This window comes from Dasypus novemcinctus, chromosome 1 (assembly GCF_030445035.2).
Source record: "Dasypus novemcinctus isolate mDasNov1 chromosome 1, mDasNov1.1.hap2, whole genome shotgun sequence".
Lineage (NCBI taxonomy): Eukaryota > Metazoa > Chordata > Mammalia > Cingulata > Dasypodidae > Dasypus > Dasypus novemcinctus.
In genome coordinates this window covers 112,661,850-112,686,470 of record NC_080673.1, presented here as the reverse complement: position 1 = coordinate 112,686,470, position 24,621 = coordinate 112,661,850, and the positions used below count along the sequence as shown (strand labels likewise).

The window sequence follows — 24,621 nt, the reverse complement described above, 5'->3', positions numbered from 1 at the left end:
GAAGACAGGCAAGGCCTTTCAAGGCCTTATCCAGGCCTGCTGGCTACCATTGGAAATAACCTAACTCAGGTTGCGGAGCCCTGATCAAATACCTCCTGGAAAATAGGGGACAGAGAGCAGGGAAGAGAGCAGGGCTAGGGTATTGGGACTTTAGAGGAAGCCAGTGCTATCAATATTTACAAGCATAAAACCTCATCTTTTGCACCACTTACCTCTCTGCCCCTCCCACAGAAATGAAAGCTGCTGAGAGCCACTGAGAAGGTGCTTAGACCACCTCACCAGCCATGCGCCCTAGAAAGAGCCCCTTCCCCTCCAACTGGCCTCACTTCTGGCCTCTCAGGAATGTCTGTCTGGCTCTGCTTAGCTGGGAGGAGGAGCAGCCCTGGGAGAATCCTGGCTGCCCTGGCTAGCCAGCCCTACAAGTCCTTGAGCATGCTGATGTGGGCATAGATCTCCAGGGCAGGCCCAACTTGATGTTCAGAGCACTCATGACATGGTCCTCCTTGAGCAGCAGCAGAGCCTGCCCGTCCTCTGCAATCTCCGGACTGGCAGAGAGCTGAAAAATTTGTAGACATCTTATGTGTTCCATTTTGGGGGTTCACTCAGCAGGAAATGGTGTCCCATGCCCACCAGGTCCCGCATGTGCATGTCAGGAGATTAATGTCCTGCTGGCCTTGTCACCAGTGGGAGGTGGATGAGCTGGCTGAGATGGGTGACAAGGGTCCTCATAGCTTGAGTTATCTGAACAACAGCTGGAGTCTTCCTGGCTCTGTGTTAGCTGCAATGCAGCACTAACTGAAAGGGGTACAGTGCCTGTTGACTGCTTCTTGGTATCCTTGGTAAGTGTTGGCAGACTGACTTTGCTGGCCCTACGACGGTTGTGTGTTGTGGCTCCTGCTTTCTGCAGCTTGCTCCCATCTGAGTGGAAAAGTCCCATTCCTTTGGTGCATCCGATATTGTGCCGCTTTGCACAAGCCATGGAACAGAAGCGCTTGGAACACTGAACTAGAAGGCAAAGTCCACCCTGCCACAGAGCTCACAGTTGAGCTTGACTGGTACCCTCCTGTTTGGATTCTTGAAAATAGGGCTTCTCCATCTCATAGTCAGTGGTGGTGGTATGATCCTGCTGTGGAAGTGCCTCAGGCAAGAACCCCTGTGCATACTTCTTCAGATTCCCCGCCAGCAGGGACAAGCGTCCCATGGGAAAGGGCCGGCCCGCTCCTGGATCACACACGCTTCAATAGCATGCATCAGGATTTGGTGTTTCACAGTGGCCTGTGGTGGTTTATTCTCACCCTTCCAGGGGGCAGTGCTGGTGATGCTGGAGGCAGAGTTTCCATTCCCTGAGGTCATGCTAGGGCTGCTGAGTTTGGTCAGTCATGAATAAAGCCCTGTCCTGCCTCTGTCCAGCCTGGCGGGCGCCGCCTTAAGCAGGGCCTGGAGGGCCGAGTCCTCCTTACCAGGAGCCTCCGAGCCAGGCCGGGACTGCCACGGCTCATCCCACCTCACCAGCCTGGCTGGCAACAACCCACTTCTTACTCCTTACAGGTGCTAAAGTGCAAATGAATAAAAGTAATGTTAGATCTGTGGTTTTGAACATACATTGTAAAAAGATATAATTTGTAACAAGTACAAAAGAAGGTGGGAAAAGTATATGTGTATGTTATAGAAGCCAAGTTGTTATTAAATCTGATGAGTGTTATATATTTGGGTTGTTAAATTGTAACACCATGGTAACCACAAAGAAAAAAATATGAAAATTACATACAGAAAGAAACGATAAGGCACCAAAGATGGAGCAATGCCAAAAATCAAATCAATATGAGTAGGTATTAATGGAAGAATTGAGGGACAAAAATGTATAAGACTTACAAATACTAATAAGAAAATGGCAGGGGAAAGCCCTGCATTATCTGTAGTTACTTTAAATACTAAAAGATTAAACTCTCCAGTCAAAAGGCAGAGATTGGCAGGCTGGATAAAAGAGCATGATCCAAATATGTTTTTTTATAAGGGACTTACCTTAAATTCCAAGACTTAAGTAGGTTGCAAGTGAAAGGATGAGGGAAAAAATGCCATGCAAGTTGTAATAAAAAGAGCTGAGGTAGCTATACTAATATCAGTTAACATGGACTTTAGGTTTAAAAAAAGTTTTGATTTTACATGTAGTACATGGTTCCAAAACATCAGACAAAAGGATTTCCCACACATTCTTCCTAGATAACACAATTCCCAGTCCTGACTTCAATGGAAATTGCTGACTGGATCCCTGTTTGGTTAATCCTTCACACTAATCTCAAAAGACTGGCATTCTGGAAACTTAAGAGTTTTTGAAAGCATGAATTTCTGGTTTCTTTGTGCCCCAAAGTTCAGTTCTCGACTTACTACTTTCCTTTCATATTTTACTATAAGTTGCAAAGAAAAGGCAGACTGCACTTTCCACACATAGCTTGAAAATCTCCTCAGTTAAGTATCCAACCTTAACACTCTCAAATTCTGCCTTCAGTCTGACATCAGAGTCAGCTTTGCCAAATTCCCTGCCATTTTAAAACAAGGATCACCTTTCCTCTTTTTTTCAATAATTCATCATTACTTTCTTCTAAGCTTCATCAGAAGTACCTTTATCATCCATATTACTATGGTCAGTCTCTTAAAAGCAATCTAGGCCTTTTCTATCGAGGACCTCACAATTCTTCTAGCATCTACCCATTATCCAATTCCAAAGCTCTTTCCACATTTTTGGTATTTGCAATAGCAGCACCCATTCTCCTGGTACCAAAATCAATTTTATTTTCCAAAAGGCTGCTTAAAGCAAATACCATTAAATGGTTCAACTTGAACAATGAGAATTTATTTAGCATACAGTTTTGAGTCTGAGAAAATGTCCAAATCAAGGCATGATTAAGACAATGCTTTCTTCCAGAAGAAGGGCTTCCAGCAATTCTTGTCTCTGCTAATGACAAGGCACATGGTGGCTTCTGCTGATCTCTCCCTTCTCTAACAGGTTTTGTTTGATTTCAGCTTCTTTCTTCCATGCCTTTTTCTCTTTGTCTTGCTTCCATTTATAAATGACTCTAGTAATAGAATTAAGACTCATTCTGAATGAAGTCAGTCACACCTTAACTGAAGTAGCATCACCAAAAGGTCCCACTTACAGTGAGTTCACACCCATGAGAATGGAGTAGATTTAAGAATATGTTTTTCTGGTATACATGCAGTTCCAAACCACCACAATATACTAAGATAAAAGGGTTAATTCTATAAGAAGACATAACACTTATAAATATATATGCACCTAGTAGCTTAGTCCAAGAACATATAAAGCAAATATTGACAGTTTTGAGAGGATAAAAAGATGGATATATATTAATAGTAGGAGAAATTAATACATCACTTTCAATAATAGAACATCTAAAAAGAAGTTCAATAAGAAAGTTGAAAACTTGATTGATGCTCTAAACCAACTAGACCTAACAGACATAGATAGAACACTTTACCCAATAGCAATAGAATACACATTCTTCTCTAGTGTACATGAATCATTCTCTTGAATAGACCATATCACAGGACACAACCCATGTCTCATTAAATTGAAGATCTGGACAAGTCAATAGCTAATTAAATGATATTCAATAATCAAAAACCTCCCAACAAAGAAAAGTCCAGGACCATTCCCAGAATAATTACTCTTCAAAAAAACTGAAGAGATGGGAAGTGGATATGGCTCAAGTGATAGTGTTTCTGCCTATCATACGGGAGGACCAAGGTTTGATCCCTGGGGTCTCCTAGTGAAAAAGAAAAAAAGAAAGCGTGCTTGCATGGAGAGCCAAGTGCACATAGAGGTGCCCACGCAGCAAGTCAGTGCCCACGCGGTGACCTAGTGCCTGTGCAAGAGGGGAAGAAAAATAAATAAATAAATGAAATCTTTAAAAAAAAAAAAAACTGAAGAGGAGAGAATACTTCCTAATTCATTCTCTTTGGCTTATATCATTTTTAAACCAAAGCTGGAAGAAAAATCACTAGAAAAGAAAGTTACAAACCACTATCACTTATGAATATAGATGCAAAAATCCTCAACAAACACTAGCAAAACTAATTCAAGAGCACATTAAAATAATTATACACCATGACCAAGTGAGATTTATCTGTTATGCAAGAATGAGTCAACACAAGAAAGTCAATTAATATAAAACATCACATTAACAGATGGAAGAAAAATAAATACATGATCATCTCAATTGATGCAGAAAAGTCATTTGACAAATCCAGCACACCTTGATGCATATTTAAGAAAAAATAGGGAAATTCCTCAACACCATCAAGCGTATAAGTGAAAAATTCATAGTTAATATCATACTTGTGATGAAATATGGAAAGATTTCCTTCTAAGATAAGGAACAAGGCAAGGATCCCCACTGTTACCACCATTACTTAGCATTATACTGGAAGTTCTACCCAGAGCAACCAGAGCAGGAAAATAAATAAAAATTATCCAAATTGGAAAAGAAGAGGTAAAACTTTTCCTATTTGCTGATGGCATGATGCTATATAGAGAGAAATGCCTGAAAAATGTACAGTAAAGCCACTAGAACTAATAAATGAAATCAACAAAATGGCATGTTACATGATCAACGCCCACAAATCAGTAGTGTTTCTATACACTGGTAATGAACAATTGGAAGAAGAAATCAAGAGAAAAAGATCGTTTCCCATAGCAACTAAAAAAATTAAGTATCTAGGATAAATCTAACCAAGTGGTAAAAAGACTTGTATGCAGAAAATTACAAAACATTCCAAAGAAAGTCAAAGAAGACCTAATAAATGTGCATCGATTGGAAGAATAAATATTTTTAAGACGTCAGTTCTACCAAAATGATTTACAGATTCAATGTAATCCCAATCAAAATCTAACAAGCCTTATTTGCAGAATGGAAAAGCCAACTGTCACATTTATATAGAAGGGTAAGCTGCCTTGAATAGCCAAAGCCACCTTCAAATAGAAGAAGTTGGAGGTCTCAGACTTCCTGACCTTAAAATTTATTACAGTGGCACAGTAATCAACACAACATGGTACTGGCACAAAGACAGACATTTAGACCAATGGAACTGAATTGATTTCAGTAATCAATCCTCTCTCTTATGGAACTGATTTTTTTTACAAGGTGCAAAGAGATTATTAATTGGGAAAACTGGAGCAATATACATAAAAGAATGAAAGTGATCTCCTGCCTTATACCATATAAAAAATCAGCTTAAAGTAGATCAAAGACCTAAATATAAGAACCAGAACTATTAAACACCTCAAAAAAAAAAAAAACATAGGGAAGAATCTTCAGTACCTTGTGTTCAACAATAGTTCCTTAAATTTTATACCCATAGCACAAGTAACAAAAGAAAAATAGATAAATGAGACCTCCAAAATTAAAACTCTTCCATGCACCAAATGACTTTATCTTGGAAGTGAAGTGACAACCTACATAATGGGAGAAAACATTTGGAAAGCATATATCTGTTGAGGGTTTTATATCCAGGGTTTATAAAGAAATCCTACACGTCAACAACAAAAATAAATACAAGTCAATTTAAAAATGGACAACAGACTTGTAGAGATATTTTCTAAATAATATGCACATGATATACAAACAAAAACACATGAAAATACGCTCAACACCACTAGCTATTAGGGAAATGCAAGTCAAAACCACAATGAGGTACTACTTCACACCCACTAGAATGGCTATTATTAAAAAAACAAAAAACAAAAACAAAACCCAGAAATTAACAAGTATTGGAGAGTTGGAAAGGATGTGGAGAAATAGGAACACTCATTCATTATTGGTGGAAATGGTGGTAAAATGGTGAATCCACTGTGGAAGATAGTTTGGTGGCTTCTCAGAAAGTGAAGTATAGATAACATATGACCCAAAATCCCACTTCTAGGTGTATACCAAACAGAGTTGAAAACAGGGACTCGAATAAATATTTGAACACCGATGTTTATAGGCACATTATCCACAATTGCCATAAGATGGAAGCAACCAAAGAGATCCATAAATAAAACAATTAGTGCTTTTTTGGAAACATTTCATATTTGTCATTATGCAAATCATCATTCCCTTTTGTCAGTTCCAAAATCCGCAGAAATTATTCATATTCATATTTTACTCATAAGAATTAAACTATTTAAAAAATCACACCAAAATTCACTGACAAGGCCAGTCTATTCTAACATTTTATGATTTGTCTATCATTCAGGAACTAAATTGTATATGCTGGCTCTTTGAACAAAATGCTATGGAACTTTGAAATTGGGACTTCTTTATAAGGTTCTTTCTCAGGTACAATATTATATTTATTTTTGTAATGAACAGATTTCTTGTGTATAAGTGGGAAGACTCACATCTACTGATGAACTAAGTGCATGTTATCCTACTACACTCCATTTGGGAGGGAGCAAGAAGATGGTATGCACTTGTAGATTTAAACGCAATGACTCTTTTAAAGAACTCTTTCCATTAAACTAAGTAGCCAGTTCCCTTCTTTATAACACACAAACAATGACATGAGGTCTCTGAAGTTATGAAGACTACTCCTAACCCTTTTATTATGCTATTCCTTGGGACTTTTTCTTGGTGATAGGAACAGACTTATGATAAGATATTTGTTCATCCCTCTAAACACATTTCAGTTGTTCACTGCCATCGTGTCCCTGGTATTAAAAAACACAGCATAAATAGGGTCTTTCCCATTAGCATTCAAATATTTATCTAGTGAATAAATGAAAATATTTTTCTTAGTAGGCAAATTATATTGCTAATTCCTTAATTGAAATAAACCTTCACTGTATTATACATAAAACTCTAAGTAAGTTTTCATGTGTTTTTTTTTTTATAATTTTTTTATTTTTTATTGACTTTGTAATAATATTACATTAAAAATATATATGTGAGGTCCCATTCAACCCCACCCCCCCACCCCCCCTCTCCCCCCCCCCAACAACACTCGTTCCCATCATCATGACACATCCATTGGATTTGGTAAGTACATCTTTGGGCACCTCTGCACCTCATATACATTGGTTCACATCATGGCCCATACTCTCCTCTATTCCATCAAGTGGGCCCTGTGAGGATTTACAATGTCCGGTGATTACCTCTGAAGCACCATCCAGGGCAGCTCCATGTCCCGAAGACGCCTCCACCTCTCATCTCTTCCTGCCTTTCCCCATACCCTTTGTCCATTATGTCCACTTTTCCCAATCCAATGCCACCTCTTCTATGTGGACATTGGATTGGTTGTGTCCATTGCACCTCTATGTCAAGAGGAGGGTCAGATTCCACCTGGATGCTGGATGCAATCCTCCCATTTTCAGTTGTAATCACTCTAGGCTCCATGGTGTGGTGGTTGTCCTTCTTCAACTCCATCTTAGCTGAGTGTGGTAAGTCCAATAAATCAGATTGTAGGTGCTGGAGTCTGTTGAGGCTCAGGATCTGGCTATCACATTGTCAGTCCAGAGATTCAAATCCCCTAAATATATCTTAAACCCCAACATTAACTGCACCTCCAGCACATTAGCATGAAAGTCTTATGAAGGGAGATCCCATCTGAGTCCAGATTCATCACACATAAACACCATTTCCAAAGAGGGGTCATCTGCCCTGGTAGTTAACCCCATCGGCCATGACCATAACTCCCATGGGTCTCTTTAGCCCTCAAAGGAACCAATATCTGGGGGTTGTATCTGCTTTATCTGTCTCTCTGACTCTGCTCAGTTGTGCATGAGGGCAAACCTTCTGCCAGCCTCCAGACTCTTTTTTAGAAACTCGTAGCCATATAAACTCATTTCTCCTTTCCATTTCCCCCTTACTTTAGGTCAAACAGCATTTTAAAGTCATGGTATTTTATGTAGACATGGATATTCTGCTGATCCGCATTGAACCTTCCGTATAAGGTCATTTTCCAGTTGCATCATCAGTTGGTAGTTGATAGTGGTCCCTCGTTGCCAGGGAGGCTCATCCCCGGGTGTCATGTCCCGCGCTGGGGGGAAGGCATTGCATTTACATGCTGAGTTTGGCTTCGAGACTGGCCACATTTGAGTAACATGAAGGCTGACAGAAGGAAATTCCCAGGCACAAAGTTGCTCTAGGCCTTGTTCTTATTTAGTTTTCATGTGTTTTAAGGAAGTTTCTGTATTATCCCTTTTGGTTGGTCCTCGTGGAAGCCACAAATCTGTTTTCCTCCTTAGTATACACAGGGTGATTATGAATAATCAGGATAAACCCCAAAATGAATAATTTTATTTCTTCCTAACAATTCTTATAGTCATTTATGAACCTCAAAAGATAAGTTGGTTTTTACTCCTTCAACAAGTGGAATTGATACTAAAAACTACATCAGTGCTATTTGAGCTAATAACTTAAGTAGAATTCTCCCTTTTCCCATTAAAATTCCTTGCCTCAGTGTAGTAAGAGGAAAAAAAGGTAATTTCATACTAGAAGTATTAGTGGGTTATTTTCTAATGTTATCACTAATACAAATTAAGAACTATGTCTGTATTAGATATGATAAACTATTTTTTCAGCTGTGATATTTATGTTACTTTATTTTTTTAATGTTACTTTAAGTATCTTTATACTTTGTATCTACCGATATTTTTTATTTAGGATTTTAATTTCACATATCTCCAAACTAATATAACTGACTATAGCTTCATATCTGAATGCCTAAACACAGTGATGTTGGACATGTTCGCCACTTCATCCTTAAGACCTCTTTTATTGTGTGCCGTATATATTACCTTGGAACCTTACGACCAACTGCAAAACTGTAATCTCAGTTCAGTGATATGCTTAGAATCACTGTGTGTTAATACATGGGATTTGTCCCTTGAGCATATTTTATTTAAATCTGGTTTTAGACATTTTCTTTTCTTTCTCCATACATCACTGAAAGCATCTAATATTTTGTCAGCAGTGCCTGGAACTCTCATCAAAGATGACAGTTTAGGAAAACAGGATGTTCCTAGGGAGACATATTCTACTACAATATTGTTGTAATTTTGTCAACTTGAAATAGATAATATTGTTTTAATTGTGTGCAAGACATTTGGGAGAATTTTGCTGCAATCTAGAGAATCATATGCCATTGTGAAATGTTTGCCTTATTCATTGTTTATGAATTCTAAAAATAGGTACTGTATTATGTTTGTGAACTGGTTTGTTCCTCTGGGCATATTAGCTTGGATTGAAATCAGAGGTTTCTCTTGTACTAGATTAAGTAATGATTAAGGCTTTGATTGAGCTACATCAGTAGGACATGGCATGGTAGAAGAGAAAGTTAGAGTTTGGTCCTGGAGCCCATGAAGTAAGCACACAGAGAAGCAGATACATGAGGAAAGAGAGTAGGCTCCATTAGACAAGGCAGAGTTCCCAGGAAGAGGGATGAGCCGTTTGCCTAACAGTTTACAGCTGGCCTTGTGGAGAGACCAGAGCAGCTGAGCCCAGAGAGAAATGAGCCCTGGGTGAGAGACAAGACTTATCCAAGCCTACAGCTGATACTGGAAGAAGCTGGGGACACAGCCTTATGAGAGAGAGAGGAAGCCTGAACCCTCACAGACATCAGCAGCCATCTTCACACCTGACAACAGACTTTGATGAGAACTTACACTTTATGGCCTGGTAACTGTAAGCTTCTACTCCAAATAAATACCCTTTATAAAAACCAACAGATTTCTGGTATTTTGCATCTGCAGTCCTTTGGCTGACTAATACAATAAGCAACACATGGTCTGGGACATAACTGTGCATGTTATTTCCTAGTTACTCAACTTTACGGAATTAAGACTAGGATGCAATTATAGAGACTCCCTCTTTTAAAACCAGCGCTCCCCATATATGACTTAAGTATATTTCCCAATTTGGGAGAAATATTCTTATTTTGGTACCTATGATGATTAATTTTATGACAACTTGGGTAAGCTACAATACCCCATTATATAATCAAACCATACAGATGTCACTTTGAAGGTATTTTGTAGATGTGGCTAACATCTACAATCAATTGTTCTTAAATAAAGGAAATTAACCTGTATAATGTAGATAAGGCCTAATCCAATCTATTGAAGGTCTTTGAAGCAAAAACTGAGATTTCTTGCACAGGAAGAAATTCAGCCTCAAGACCGCAGCATGAAATCCTACTTGAGTTTTTAGTGTGCCTGCCTGTTATACCTACCCTAAAGATTTAAAATTTGTCTGTCCCCACAATGGCATGAGCTAACACCTTAATTGGTTTGTTTCTCTAGGGAACCCTGATTTGTATAGTTATGTATACAGCATTATAAGTTAGTTAGATCTCTGTTCTGACCTGACACAGGATTTCTGATATGTCAAATTGTATGGCACTGTTGTGTAGAAAATAAAAATAAAGTTGACAAGTAGATTTTACATCTATCCACTTGCCATGCCCCTTATTCCCTTGTCTTTCCAAAATTGATCAACAGGAACATGATCAGCATATACACAGAACAGAAAATTATATCAAGCTAACCTTTGGGGCTGTCATCCAGACAGAATTTTATTAGTCAAATGTAAGAACTGCAGAGAAGCTTTTGTATGTATGTAGCTTCAAATGTACAGGCAGGCACCGAGTCTTCTGAGACTTCTTGTATCCAAGCCTTGGCATCTGTGTTCTTTTCCCTCCTCTGCCCTCTCTGACTCATTCTTGGAGTTCCTGGTAGACAAGATAAACGTATGGACCGTTCCCATTACCTGGATTAAGAATACCAGCAGAACTGGATTTACTATGGAAATAGTGAAGTTCTGCAACTTCATATCTATCATCTGTGTTCCCCCAAAAGACATGCTTAAGTCCTAATCCCCTGTGGATATGACTTCAAATCGTGTCTTTGAAGGCATTGTTAGTTAAGATGAGGCCAAACTGGATTAGGGTGAGCCCTAACAAAATATCACTGGTATACTTATAAAAGGGAGAAATTTGGACAATCAGACATAGAAAGGAGAATGCATGTGAAGATGGAGACAGAGGGGATAATGCCATGTGACAATTGAAGTAGAAATCGAAGCCCAAGGATTGCCAGCAGCCTGCCAACAGCTAGAAAGAGACAAATTTTGGACTTGTAGCCTCCAAAACTGTGAGCAAATAAATGTCTGTTGTTTTAAGTCATTCAGTTTATGATACTTTGTTACAGCAACCCTAGGGTTCTAAGACACCATTTCCAAGAATGGATTTTCAAGGAAGTTCAATATGAAGCAGCAGCCACTCCACACTCTGGAGTAAAAGGGCATTAACACAGAAGCCCTGATGTGGACCCTGGACTGAGGGATGCCAACACTAACCCTATATCCCACAGGACCCTTAGGGACCACTGGCCTCTGGTGGACCTCATCAAGTATCCAGACCCTATCTTTGACCCCAAGGAGAAGGATCTGCTAGAGATGTTGCTCTGTTCCCTGCTCTCCATTACAACCAAAGCTACATGGCCACCTGATCCCCAAGTTCTCCTCAAGAAGCATGAAGCTTCACTTAGCAAGAAACAAACAGATGTCCTTAGCAGTGACCTATTGTGAACGAAACTTTTCTATACTATTCATATTAAAATCAAAATTTGATCAACCCTACTGAAGGCCACACTGAATTATCTTTAGTTTATGAAATAGAAAATATTACAAAAATCGTTGTCTTATAAAGACACAATCAAGGGGAACGGATGTGACACAAGCAGTTGAGCACTGGTTTCCCACATGGGAGGTCCTGGTCTGGTTCCCGGTGCCTCCTAAAAATTAAAAAAAAAAAAAACACAAACCACAAGCAAACAAACAAACCAACTCAGGGGAACTGATGTGGCTCAGTGACTGAGCACTGGCTTCCTACATATGAGGTCCAGGGTTTAATTCCTGACCCCAGTACCTCAAAAAAAAAAAAAAAAAGAAAGAAAGAAAGAAAATGGAAAAAAGATACAAAGATAATGAAGCCAAGTGTAGGAAAAACTTTGCTATAGATGTGTATCATAATAATAGTAAAGTGATCATGATTTTTATACTAAATTTGCATTATTTTGCAGTTTTTCAGCTTTTACAGATTTTTAAATCTTAATTTTTCTCATTCTAAATAAATATTCATTTATTCATTTTTATATCAAAATAACAAAGCAATAAATGGGCAGAAGGATAAGGATCTCTTTAGTCTCCCATCTTATAGTCACTAGTCGATATTCTCATCTCTAGTTTAGTGGATATGATTGAAATTAACTATTGCAAAATAATAATAACATAACATATTATACATTATGAGAATATAATGCATTAGTATAATGCAAAATGTTATATAAATATAATATGGCATATCTCTGCTTAGTTTAGTACCTTGAAATTTATGTTATTAAAATGAGCATCACTTATTTATTCTAGTACATGAAAGAATCCGTTCTTTTACTACGGAAAATATTAAATCACTTCTACAAAAACTAATATTAAATGTGTGGGTGGAGAAGAATGAAGAGAATGGTTTTATCTTCGTTCAGAATTAGAAAAGAGAAAACATAACCATTTTCTGTTACTAAAGAAGTTGACTCTATGATATTAATTTCATCGAGGGAATCTGTAGTTTTCATTTTAGAGAAATTAATTTGGTACAGTACTATTTATGAAGTGCTATGTACTCAAATCCTTGATGAAATTTTCTACATTGTGATTAGCCTAAGATATCTTGCCTGGAGTGTTTCACATTTTTCTAGCTTTCTGATTATATCCTCCCACTAGGTACTTGATGAACTGAAGCAGATAGCCCTGAATTGCAGCAAACTCAGGAGTAAGGTTTTATGAGTATTAAAAAATAATTTAAAACTTCAATATTCAAACTTATTCAAACTCTGTCATCATTCATATATTTTATGTCTGCACTTCATATAGCTCCTATATATATATGTGTGTGTGTGTGTGTGTGTATATATATATATAGCTTAAAGCAGATTAACAATGGGGTAGTACTATCCATGAAGCATCCTAACCCATGAAACCTGTGAAGTCTCTAACAATTTTTAAAATACATATATATTTTGTAACCCTGCCTGCAAGTCATTGTGAATTTCCCTGGCAGTTGTGGTATTTCTCATTCAAGAATAAATTCCTTTTCATGTGATGCAATGGCATCTGGGTTAATAAGAAAGCAGAAATCGTTTCAACCCCTTAAAATTTTTTAAATGACAGATAGTTACATACATTTAGCAGATTAAAATCATGTCTGAAATACCATGTCTTTTACATATCCCTATTGAAAGTATTCTACAGTAAGAAGTTACTAAATGATGTTTTACCTTCTCTTCAATAACAATCCATGTGTAAAAACTTCTACAGCCAGTGTAGAAATGAGAATATATGTCTTTCCCAAAATAATCTTTATTATTAAAAAATAAGTTTGTGACTAGGTAACTTGTTCCCAAGACAAGAAATCAGGAATGTATTTCTATATGTTAAATGAAACAAACATAAAAATCAATGCTTAATGAAGAAGAAATGATTTCTACATATATTCACTGACATACTGTGGTTGGGATGGATTTTGTATTAGCACAACCTATGATTGCAATTTTCTCCTTTGTCTATGCTTCAGACACCATAGATTTTTTTGCCTTTGTTATGTAAGTTGTGGATTTACAGAACATTCATGCATCAAAGACAGGATTACCATATACTACCCCACCACCAACACCTTCCATTGGTGCGAAACATTTGTTACAAAGGATGATAGCACATTTTTATAATAGTACCATTAATTAAAGTTCATGGTTTAACTTAGGGTTCACTGTTTGTGTAAAGTAGTTCCATGGAGTTTTCTTTAAATTTTTTTGTTATCATATATACAATCTAACATTTCCCCTTTTAATCATATTCAGATATATATTTCGGTGCTATTAATTGTGTTCACAATGTTGTTCTACCATCACCACGATCCATTACCAAAACATTTCCATCATTCCAAAGAGGAGCCTGTACATTTTAAGCCTTAACTTCCCATTCCCTATGCCTACCCAAACCCCTGGTAACCTATATTCTAGATTCTGGCTTTATGAGTTTGCTTATTTTAATTGCTTCATGTGATTGAGATTATACAGTATTTGTCTTTTTTAGGGTCTAATTTATTTCACTCAACATGCTGATATCTTCAAAGTTTATCAGTGTTGTTGTCACATGTATCAGGACTTCATTTCTTTTACACCTGAATAATATTCCATTGTATATATATACTAAATTTGATTTATTCATCCATCAGTTGATGGACACTTGAGTTGCTTACATCTTTTGGCAGTTGTGAATAATGCTGTTATGAAAATCTGTGTGCAAATATCTGAGAGAGCCCCTGCTTTCAATTCTTTTGGGTATATACCTAATTGAGAATGCCAGGTCATATGGTGATTTTATACTTAGCTTTCTTAGGAACTGCCAAACTGTTTTCCAAAGTAACTGCATTATTTTACATTGCCACTAGCAATGAATGAGTCTTCCTATTTCTCTGCATCTTCACCAACACTTGTTATTTTCCATTTTATTTTATTTTTTTATAGCAGCCATTTTAATGTGAAATGGTATCACATTGTGGTTGTTTTGTGTGTGTGTATGTGTGTGTGTTTTCATCTTCTTGATGGTAAATGTTATTGAGCATCTTTTCACTTGCTTTCTAGACATTTGTATATCTTTAGAGAGATGTCTATTCAAGCCTTTGCCATATTTTTACTGGCGTTTGTTGTTGTCTTTTCATTATTAAATTGAAGGATTTCTTTATATATATACTGGATATTAACCCTTTATCAGATAGGTGGTTTCCAAATATTTTCTCCCTTTGTGAAGGTTGTCTTTTTACTTTCACGATGAATTCTTTTGAGGAAAAAATCTTTTGTGTGTGTATTTATTATTTTGATGAGGTCCTATTGATCTATTTTATCTTTTGTTACTTGTGTTTTGGGTGTAAAGTTTAAGAAACCATCGCCTAACGCAAGATCCTGAAGATGCTTCCCTATCTTTTCTTCTAAGAGTTTAATAATTAGTTATAACTCTTATATTTAGTTTTTTAATCAATTTTTCATTTGCTGTATTATTATATGGTAGGACATAAGGGTCCTCCTTTTTTTAAATGGAGATCTGAATAAATTTCTCAGCCCAATTTATTGAAGAGATGATGATGATGATTCTTTCCCAATTGAGTAATCTTTGCCACCTTGTCAAAAATCAGTTGGCCATAAATGTGAGGAATGATTTCTGACCTCTCAATCTATTCCATTGGTCTATATGTCTTTTCTTTTTGCCAGTACCATGCTGTTTTGATTATTGTAGCTTTGTAATTAGTTTTAAGATTGTAAAGTATGAATCCTTCAATGTCAATCCTTTTCAAGATGGTTTTAGCTATTCAGAGTCCCTTAAAATTCCATATAATTTACTTTTTTGCAAAGGTTCTTTGTTCAAGCTCTTTTTTTTTATTAGAGAAGCTCTGAGCTTACAAAACAATCATGCATAATATACAGAATTTCCATACATCAGTCCTCCACCAACACCTTACCTTGTTTTGGAAAATTTTTTACCAATAACGAAAGAACATGAACAGACTTTTACCACTAACTATGGTATATGGCATACACTTGGTATATTTTTTCCATACACCTATTAGCACTGTATATTAGTTTCATACATTTGCTATAGTTCATGAGAGAATACTCTCATATTTCTACTGTTAACCATAGTCCTTCTTACACTGCATGGTTCACTGTGTTATACAATCCCCTGCCTTGTACAGTCTATCCAAAGTGTACACTCAGTGGCTCTCACTTTCATCACAGTTGTGCAGTCATTGCACCAGTAAACTTTTCCTTAGTCCAAAAGAAAAACCGATAACCCCTATTATTGATCCTTGTTGTTGATATAATATGTTCTTTGACATGGATGCAAGAATATTACAGTATTGCTGTTAATTACAGTCCATAAGTTATATTAATTTTATTTTCCCATGCATCACTATATTCTTAACACCTTGTAATAATGACTTACATTTGTTCTAGTTCATAGGAGAACATTTTTGTATTTGTACTGTTAACCACAATCCTTATACACCTCCAGGTTCATATGTTATTCAGTTCTTAGATTATTTTCTAGCTTTCTTTCAATTAACATTTAAATGCTTAGACCACCTCCTTCAGCCAAATCACATTTATAAACCAGCCATGTTAGTTATACTCACTATATATAATATGTTACCATCAACTCTATTCATTTCCACATTTTTGCAGTGATGCTAAGTGAAAATCCTACATACATTAAGCATCAGTACCCTTCTCAGCCCTCATCCTATCTCCTGGTAACCTACAATCTAGGTTTTAACTCCATGTGTTTATTCTCCATATTTAGTTCATATTTGTAATCCCATATACTATTTATTCTTTTGTGTCTGGCTTAATTCACTTAGCATAATGTACTCAAGGTTCATTCATGTTATTAAATGGTCCCAATTTTACTTCTTCTTACAGCAGTATAGTATTCCATCATATGTATAGACAACATTTCATTTATCCATTCATTGGTCGATGGACACTTGAGTTGTTTCCATCTTTTGGCAATTGTGAATAATGCAGCTATGAACATCAGTGTACAGATAACTGTTTACATCACACTTTTCAGTTCTTCTGGATATATTCCCAGTAGAAGGATTGCTGGATCTTATGACAGTTACTTATTTAGTTTCTTAAGGAACCATCAAACTGTCTTCCACAGAGGGTGTACCATTTTACATTTCCACCAACAATGAAGGAATATTTTTATTTCTTCACATTTTCTGTAATACTTGCTTTTTCTTTTTAAATAATGGCCATTATTTGAATGATCTTACAGTTGCAAGGCCCTAAAGAGTACAACTCAAGGTTATTTCCTTACCCAAAGTCTGTGAGATGATATTTCATTGTAGTTTTGACTTGCATTTCCCTAATACCTAGTATTATTGAACATTTTTTCATGTGCTTTTTGGCCATTTGTATTTCCTCCTTGGAGAAATGTCTAAGTATTTTACCCATTTTTAAATTGGATTGCTTGCTCTTTTATTATTGAGTTGAATGATCTCTTTACGTAGTGTGGAAATCAAACCTTTATTGGATATTTGGTTTCCAAATATTTTCTCCCATTGAATGGGTTGTGTTTTCACCTTCTTGCCAAAATCCTTTGCAGCACAAAAATATTTGAGGAGGTCCGATTTGCCCATTTTTTCTTTCATTGTCCATGCTTTCAGTGTAAGGCTTAAGAAATCATCACCTACCACCAAGTCTTTAAGATGTTTCCCTACATTTTCTTTTAGGATTTTTATGGTTCTCACTTTTATATTTAGGTGTTTGATCCATTTTCAGTTATTTTTACATAATGTTTGAAGTAGGGGTCTTCTTTCTGTCTTTTTGGATATGAACATCCAGTTCTCCCAGCACCATTTGTTGAATAGACTGTTCTGCCCCTGTCAGGTGGGTTTGACAGCCTTGTCAAAACTCACTTGGCCATAGATATATGAAGTCTGTTTCTGAACCATCAATTCAGTTCCATTGTTCTGTATGTCTGCCTTTATACCAATACCATACTGTTTTTACCATTACAGCTAACTAATATGATTTAAAGTACAGAAGTGTGTGTCCACCAACTTCACTTTTCATTTCTAAGATGTTTCTGACTCTCAGGGTGCCTTACCCTTCCAAATAAATTTGGGAATTGGTTGTCCATTTCCTTTAAAAAAGCCCGTTGGAATTTTTTATAGGTATTGCATTGAATCTGTATATCAAGTTAGGTAGAATTGACATCTTAATGATATTTAGTCTACCAGTCCTTGAACATTGAATTTTTTTTCATTTATTTAGGTCTTGTTTGATTTCTTTTTGAATGAATTGTAGTTTTCTGAATACAAGTGCTTTATGCCCTTGGTTAAGATTATTCCTAAGTATTTGATACTTTTTGTCTCTGTTGTAAATGGAATTTTTTCATAACTTCCTCCTCAGATTGCTCATTACTAGTCGTATTAGTCAGCCAAAGGGTACTGATACAATGTACCAGAAATCTGTTGGCTTTTATAAAGGGTATTTATTTGGGGGTAAAAACTTACAGTTGGAAGGCCCTAAGGAATACAACTCAAGGTTATTTCCTCACCCAAATTCTGCTGCCACTTATTAAAGCAAGGTGGCATGCAATGTCTTTGAGTGTTTAGACTTCCTCTTTCCCCTTAAGGCTCAGTGGGGCCAGGTTCTTCCAGTCTCAGACTGGCATAGGGCTCATCTCTCTTCCTCTGGGGGATCCCTTCTTTCCAGGCTCAGCTGCTCAGTTCTCTTCACAAGGTCACCTATAAACTATCAGGCTCATCTCTGTTTCTGGGGCTGCAGGATCCCCTGTGTATCTTCTTCATGTATCTACTTCCATGTGATAGTCTGTTTTATTAGACCACCAAGAGGTCTGAAGCTCAATGCTAGGTTGCACTCTAACGATGTTGATTCAAAGCCCTAATATTAACATAATTTAATTAGATGTCTTGGCTGAATCTAATACAATTAAAGGATTATCATGCACAGAGGAACAGTCCAATTTACAATCATAATCTATATCTTTTTTTTGAATTCATAAATAATATCAAACTGCTAATACTAGTGTATAGAAACACTACTGATTTTTTAAATATTAATCTTATATCATGCCACTCTGCTGAATTCATCTATTAGACTAGTAGCTCTGTTTGTATATTTTTCAGGATTTTCTAGGTATAGGATCTTATCATCTGCAACTAGCAAAGGTTTTACTTCTTCCTTTCCAAGTTGGATTTCTTCCCTTCCCTCCCCTCCCCTCCCCTCCCCTCCCCTCCCCTCCCCTCCCCTTCCCTTCCCTTCCCACTTGGTTGCTCAACCTAGAACTTCTAGCACTATACAGAACAACAGTGGGTGACAGTGGGAATCCTTATCTTGTTCTGGAGCTCAACAGGAAGTCTTTCAGTCTTTCACCATTGAGTACAATATTTGCTTGATTTTTCATATATGCCCTTTATCATGTGAGAAAGTGTCTGATTCTTACCTCTTTTTATTTCTATCAAGAAAGGATGCTACATTTTTTCAAATGTCTTTCCTGTATCAATCGAGATGGTCATGTGAATTTTCTTCTTTGATTTATTAATGTGATATATTATACTGATCAATTATCTTGTATTGAAACACCTTTGCTTGCCTGGGATGCAATCCACTTGATTATGATGAATAATTTTTTGAATGTATTGTTGGATTCAATTAGGAAGTGTTTTGTTGAGGATTTTTGCATTCATATTAATTAGAGAAATGGGGCTGTAATTTATTTTCATAATATCTTTATCTGGCTTTAGTATTAGTGGTATGATGGTTTCATAGAATGAAATTGGTAGCATTCTTTCCTGTTCAGTTTTTTTGGAAGTTTGTAAGTGGTATTAAATCTTCTTTAAATGCTTGGTAGAATTCACCTGTGAAGCCATCTGGTCCTAGGCCTTTCATTTTAGGGAGATGTTTGATGACCATTTCAATCTCTTTACTTGTGATTGGTTTGTTGAGATCTTCTATTTCTTTTAGGGTCACTGTAAATTGTTCTTATATTCCTAGTAATTTGTCCATTTCTTCTATATTATCCAGTTTGTTGGCATACAGTTGTTCATGGAATCCTTTTATGGTCTCTTTTATTTCTGTGGGATCAGTGATAATGCCCCTTTTCTCATTTCTGAATTTATTTATTTGCATCTTCTCTCTTTTTTGGTCAGTCTAGATAAGGGTTTGTCAATTTTGTTGATCTTCTCAAAGAACCAACTTTTGGTTTTGTTGATTCTCTTCTTTTGTTGGGTTTTTTTGTTGTTGTTCTCAATTTCATTTATTTCTGCTCTGATCTTTGTTATTTCATTCCTTCTACTTTCTTTAGGCACAGTTTGGTCTTTTTTAAAATTTCCTCCAGCAGCATAGTTTGGTCATACTTTTAGTGTTTTCTTCTTTCTTAATGTAAACATTGAGGGTTATAAAATTCCCTCTCAACATTGCTTTCACTGCATTCCATAGGTTCTGATATATTGTAGTCTCATTTTCCTTCATCTCAAGAGATTTATTAATTTACATTGCAGTTTCTTTTTTGACTCACTGATTATTTAATTGTGTGTTGTTGTTTAATCTCTGTATATTTATGAATTTTCCCTTTGTCTGCCTGGTCTTGATTTCCAGCTTTATTTGATTTCTGTCATAGAATGTGCTTTGTATAATTTTGATTTTTTAAAATTTATTGAGATATGATTTATGACACAATATATGGCCTATCCTGTAGAAAGATCCATGAGGTCTTGGAAGAATATATATATTGCTATTTGGGGGTGCAATGTTTTATATATGTTTACTAGGTTTAGTTCATTTATCATATTATTCAAGCTCTCTGTTTCTGTTTTGGTCCTCTGTCCAGATGATCTATCCAATAAGGAGAGTGGTTAGTATTGTATTGTGGAGAAACCTATTTTTCCCCACAGTTTTTCCAGTGTTTGCATCATGTACCTTGGGACATCCTGTTTAGGTGCATATGCATTTGTGATTATTTCTTCCTTGTGAATTGCTCCTTTTATTAATATATAATGTCCTTCCTTGTCTCTAATAACAGCTTTTCTTTTAAAGTCCATTTCATCCAATATAAATATAGCTACTTCAGATTTTTTTTTTATTACTGCATGCATGGAATATCTTTTTCCAGCCTTTTTCTTTTAATTTATTTGTATTCTTTGGTTTAAGATAAGTCTCTCATAGACAGCATGTAGATGGATTATCTTTTCTTTTACATTCTGCCAGTCTGTTTCTTTTCATTGGGAAGTTTAATCCATTAATATTCAATGTTATTAATGTATAGGCAGTTCTTGCTTCACCCATTTTGATCTTCGGTTTTATCTCTCATATCTTGTTTTAACCTCCCTTTCTACACTTTTATTTACTTTAGTGATACAATCTTCATTTCTAGAATCTCTTCCAGACTTCTCTCTACCATCTTTTCTTTTCAGGCTGTAGCACTCCCTTTAGTATTGCTGCAAAGCTGTACTCTTTGTTTCAAACCCTTTTAGTTTCTGTTTATAGGTGAATATTCTAAAGTTGCCTTCATTTTTGAAAGACAGTCTTGCTGGATATAAGATTCTTGCCTGGAAGTTTTTCTCTTTCACTATCGTAAATACATCATATCACTGCCTTCTTTCTTCATGGTTTCTAAAGAGGAATCAGCATGTAATCTTATTGGGCATCCCTTGTATGTGATGAATCTCATTTCTCTTGCTGCTTTCAGGATTCTCTCAGGATTTCAGATTCTTTCAGGATCTTTGGCATTTGACATTCTGATTAGTATGTGTCTCAGTATAGGTCTATTCAGATTTTTCAGATGGGAGTATGTTGTGATTCTTGGGCATGGTTATTTATGCCCTTCAATAGGTTTTGGAAATTTTCTACATTATGTTTTCAAATACTCTTTCTGCCCCTTTTCCCTTCTTTTCTCCTTTGGAACACCCATGACATGTATGCATACATGCCTCTTTCTGTCATTTAGTTCCCTGAGACCCTGTTAAATTTTTTTCCATTCTTTTTTATGTTCACCTAAGAGGCACTGTCTTCAAGCTCACTGATCCATTCTTCTGCCTCTTCAAATTTGATGTTATATACTTCTAGTGTATTTTTTATTTCATTTATTGTGCCTTTCCCTTCTATATAAATTTGATTGATGATTGGCATTTTCATTTCTGTAAAGAAGGTTGTTGGGATTTTAATTGTGATTGCATTGAATGTATAAATTGCTTTGGGTACTATTGACATCTTAATGACATTTAATCTTCAAGTCTATGAACATGGGCATCCACTTATTTAGGTCTTCTGTAATTTCTTTTTTCTTTCAGACAAAAGTCACATTTATTTCAACAGCTCAAAGTACAATACAGCAAGCCATTTCACAGTTTCAAGGTACAGAATAAGTTCAAAACAGCAGAAATAAAGCTCAATTTTTAAAAATTCGAGTAACTTTGCAAACCCTTTTACTAAAATATCCCACTTTCACCAGTTCGTAAATGTTGTAATTTTTTGATACCAGTAGTGCATTGTAATAAAATATGGTTCCTCAAGGAAAGAGAGAATCACACTGAATTTGTCAGCTCCCAGTAAGATTAGAAGATTTCAGGGCTGGTTATTTCTGACTCAGCAGCTTAGTCATTCACTTTATCAACTTTATGGTCCACAACCCATGATATTTCAATCCTTAGGTAAATTTTTGAAAAGTGTTTAAAGTTCAATATAAGGCAAGCACCATTATTACTAAGAACTCTCTGAACTTGGCACTATATATTTAAAGGATTTAAAGACCATTTCCAACTCAGATATATAGTTTATAGTAGAAAAGAGATAAACAACTCCCTCTTCCATTACTTAAAACCTTTTAAGAGGTTAGCAAAATGGCATTTAGGGGGAATGGATGTGGCTCAACCAGTTGGGCTCCCATCTACTTTCTAGGAGGTCCAGGGTTTGATGTCCAGGGCCTCCTGGTGAGGGCAACCTGGTCCACATGTAGTGCTGGCCCATGTGGGAATGCCCGTGCAGCAGTGCCACCCTGAGTGAGAATGCCACCCAGCAGGGGAAAGCCACCCATGCAGGAGTACTGGCCGACATGGAGAGTTGGTGAAGCAAGATGATGCAACAAGAGACACAGAGAAGAGAAAATAAGAAGACAAAGCAGAACAGGGAGTTGAGATGATGCAAGAGAGTAATTGTCTCTCTCCCACTCTGGAAAGTCCCAGGATGGGTTTCTGGAGTCACCTAATGAGAATACAAACAGACACAGAAGAACACACAGTGAATGGACACAGAGAGCAGATAATGGGGGGAGTGGAGTGGGGGGCGGGGGAATAAATCTTTAAAAAAATAGCCTTTAAAATTTCCTCAAAACACAATACTTAATTACCTATTTATTTTTTCTATATATACAGAACATATATGGAAAGTATAAAAAGTTCTCATTAGAAAGATAATTAAAGGTGTTAATGTTCTTTTTATCATTTAGCAGCTAAGACACATGCTTATTTCTCCTGCCCAGAAACAATGTTAGCTACAAGGTTCAATTTAGGAAAATATGTATCTTCAGGAAGGTCTATGTAAAATGTTTATTCAGTCTTTTTCTCAAACTTGTTCTTTTGAATGTAGTCAATAAACTGAAAATCTCTTCCAAAAATTCTGTCCCTCCACGTAAATGTTATAGCATAGTTTCTGATGAAGTTCATATGGTGAAAATTATGATGCTAAGGAACAGCAAAGGAAGGGATGAGGTTCTAAAGATTGAGAGGAAGATCATATCCACCATGGACATCATTAGTTTCTATCAAAAGAATGTTTACCCATGCCCAGGTAAACACTGCATGATCACACAAAAGCATAATTTTAATGAAAAAAAATCCAGTTCCGAGAATTAGGGTTTCCAGAGGATGTGCATATTCAGCTTTCATTCCAAATGGTTTCTGATGAAATTTATGAATATATTATATGTTCTTTTGTGGCATAATTGCCTATGCAGGAAGTACTGCCAGGTGTCCTCAATCACTGTGCAACAAAAGCATCTTGCCAAAAGCATATACCCTCTTGGCATCCTTTCCCAATTATAAGGAATACTGAAATACTCTGTAAAATAATACATTCTACAAATAAAAGGTAGCTGGATATAAAAACAATTAAAGAGAAGCACTTTAAAACATTTCCACTGGTTTTCCCATGTTTCTGATATATTCTTTCAAATTTTGTTCCTTCTCATGTAAGGCATAAATTGAAACAAAAATCCAGATAAAGAGAACAAAAAATACAGGACTCATGAACTTTAGGGGATCCCTTGGGTGCAATCTGAAACTTTGTATAATTACTCAGTATAAATTTTCAAATATTTTTAAAATAATTCTTACAAATGATTCTCAAGAATAAGTGAATTGACATACTTTACAACCAAGGGTACTGAAATAGAAATGCTGTCACTTTCATTTGTTGCCATTTTTCAAACCTCTTCAGACAACCCATGATTCTAGACTTTTACTCAGGAACTGCAGACCACAAGCAGACAGGTTCAGCCAGGAGTTTTAATTTCTTTTTATTGAGGATGGTTTGTTAAAGTTTCCGACTCTTAATGTAGAAACATCAATTTCTCCTTTCAAATTTGTCAGTACTTGCTTCATATATATTGTGTCTCTGTTGTCAGGTTCATATAAATTTAAAACTGTTATATATTCCTGTTGAATTGTCCCCTTTGCCAGTATATAATGACTATTTTTGTGTGTCATAGCTGGTTTTTACTTAAAGCCTGTTTTATCCATTATTAGTATAATAATCACCCTAGATCTCTTTTCATCACTACTGGCATGGTATATATTTTCCCACCTTTTCACTGTCAACCTACTTGTAACTTTGACTTTAAGGTGAGTCTCATGCAGACAGCATATAGTTGAGTCATGCATTTTTAACCATTCTGCATCTCTCTGTCCTTTGACTGGAGGGTCTATTCCATTTACCTTTGAAGTCATTACTGATAATATACGTTTTTCTTCTACCATTTTGCTATT

At 36.2% G+C, this 24,621-nt stretch overlaps 1 protein-coding gene and 2 pseudogenes across 10 annotated transcripts in view; 1 reads left to right on the top strand and 2 right to left on the bottom strand.

The window, feature by feature from the left end:
* The window catches only part of CCSER1 (coiled-coil serine rich protein 1), a 1,483,327-nt gene that overhangs the window by 664,298 nt on the left and 794,408 nt on the right, over nt 1-24,621 (top strand). The window lies entirely within an intron of this gene.
* On the bottom strand, nt 417-1,368 carry LOC139436982 (polyhomeotic-like protein 2 pseudogene; annotated as a pseudogene).
* Nucleotides 23,185-24,056, bottom strand: LOC101443909 (methylsterol monooxygenase 1 pseudogene; annotated as a pseudogene).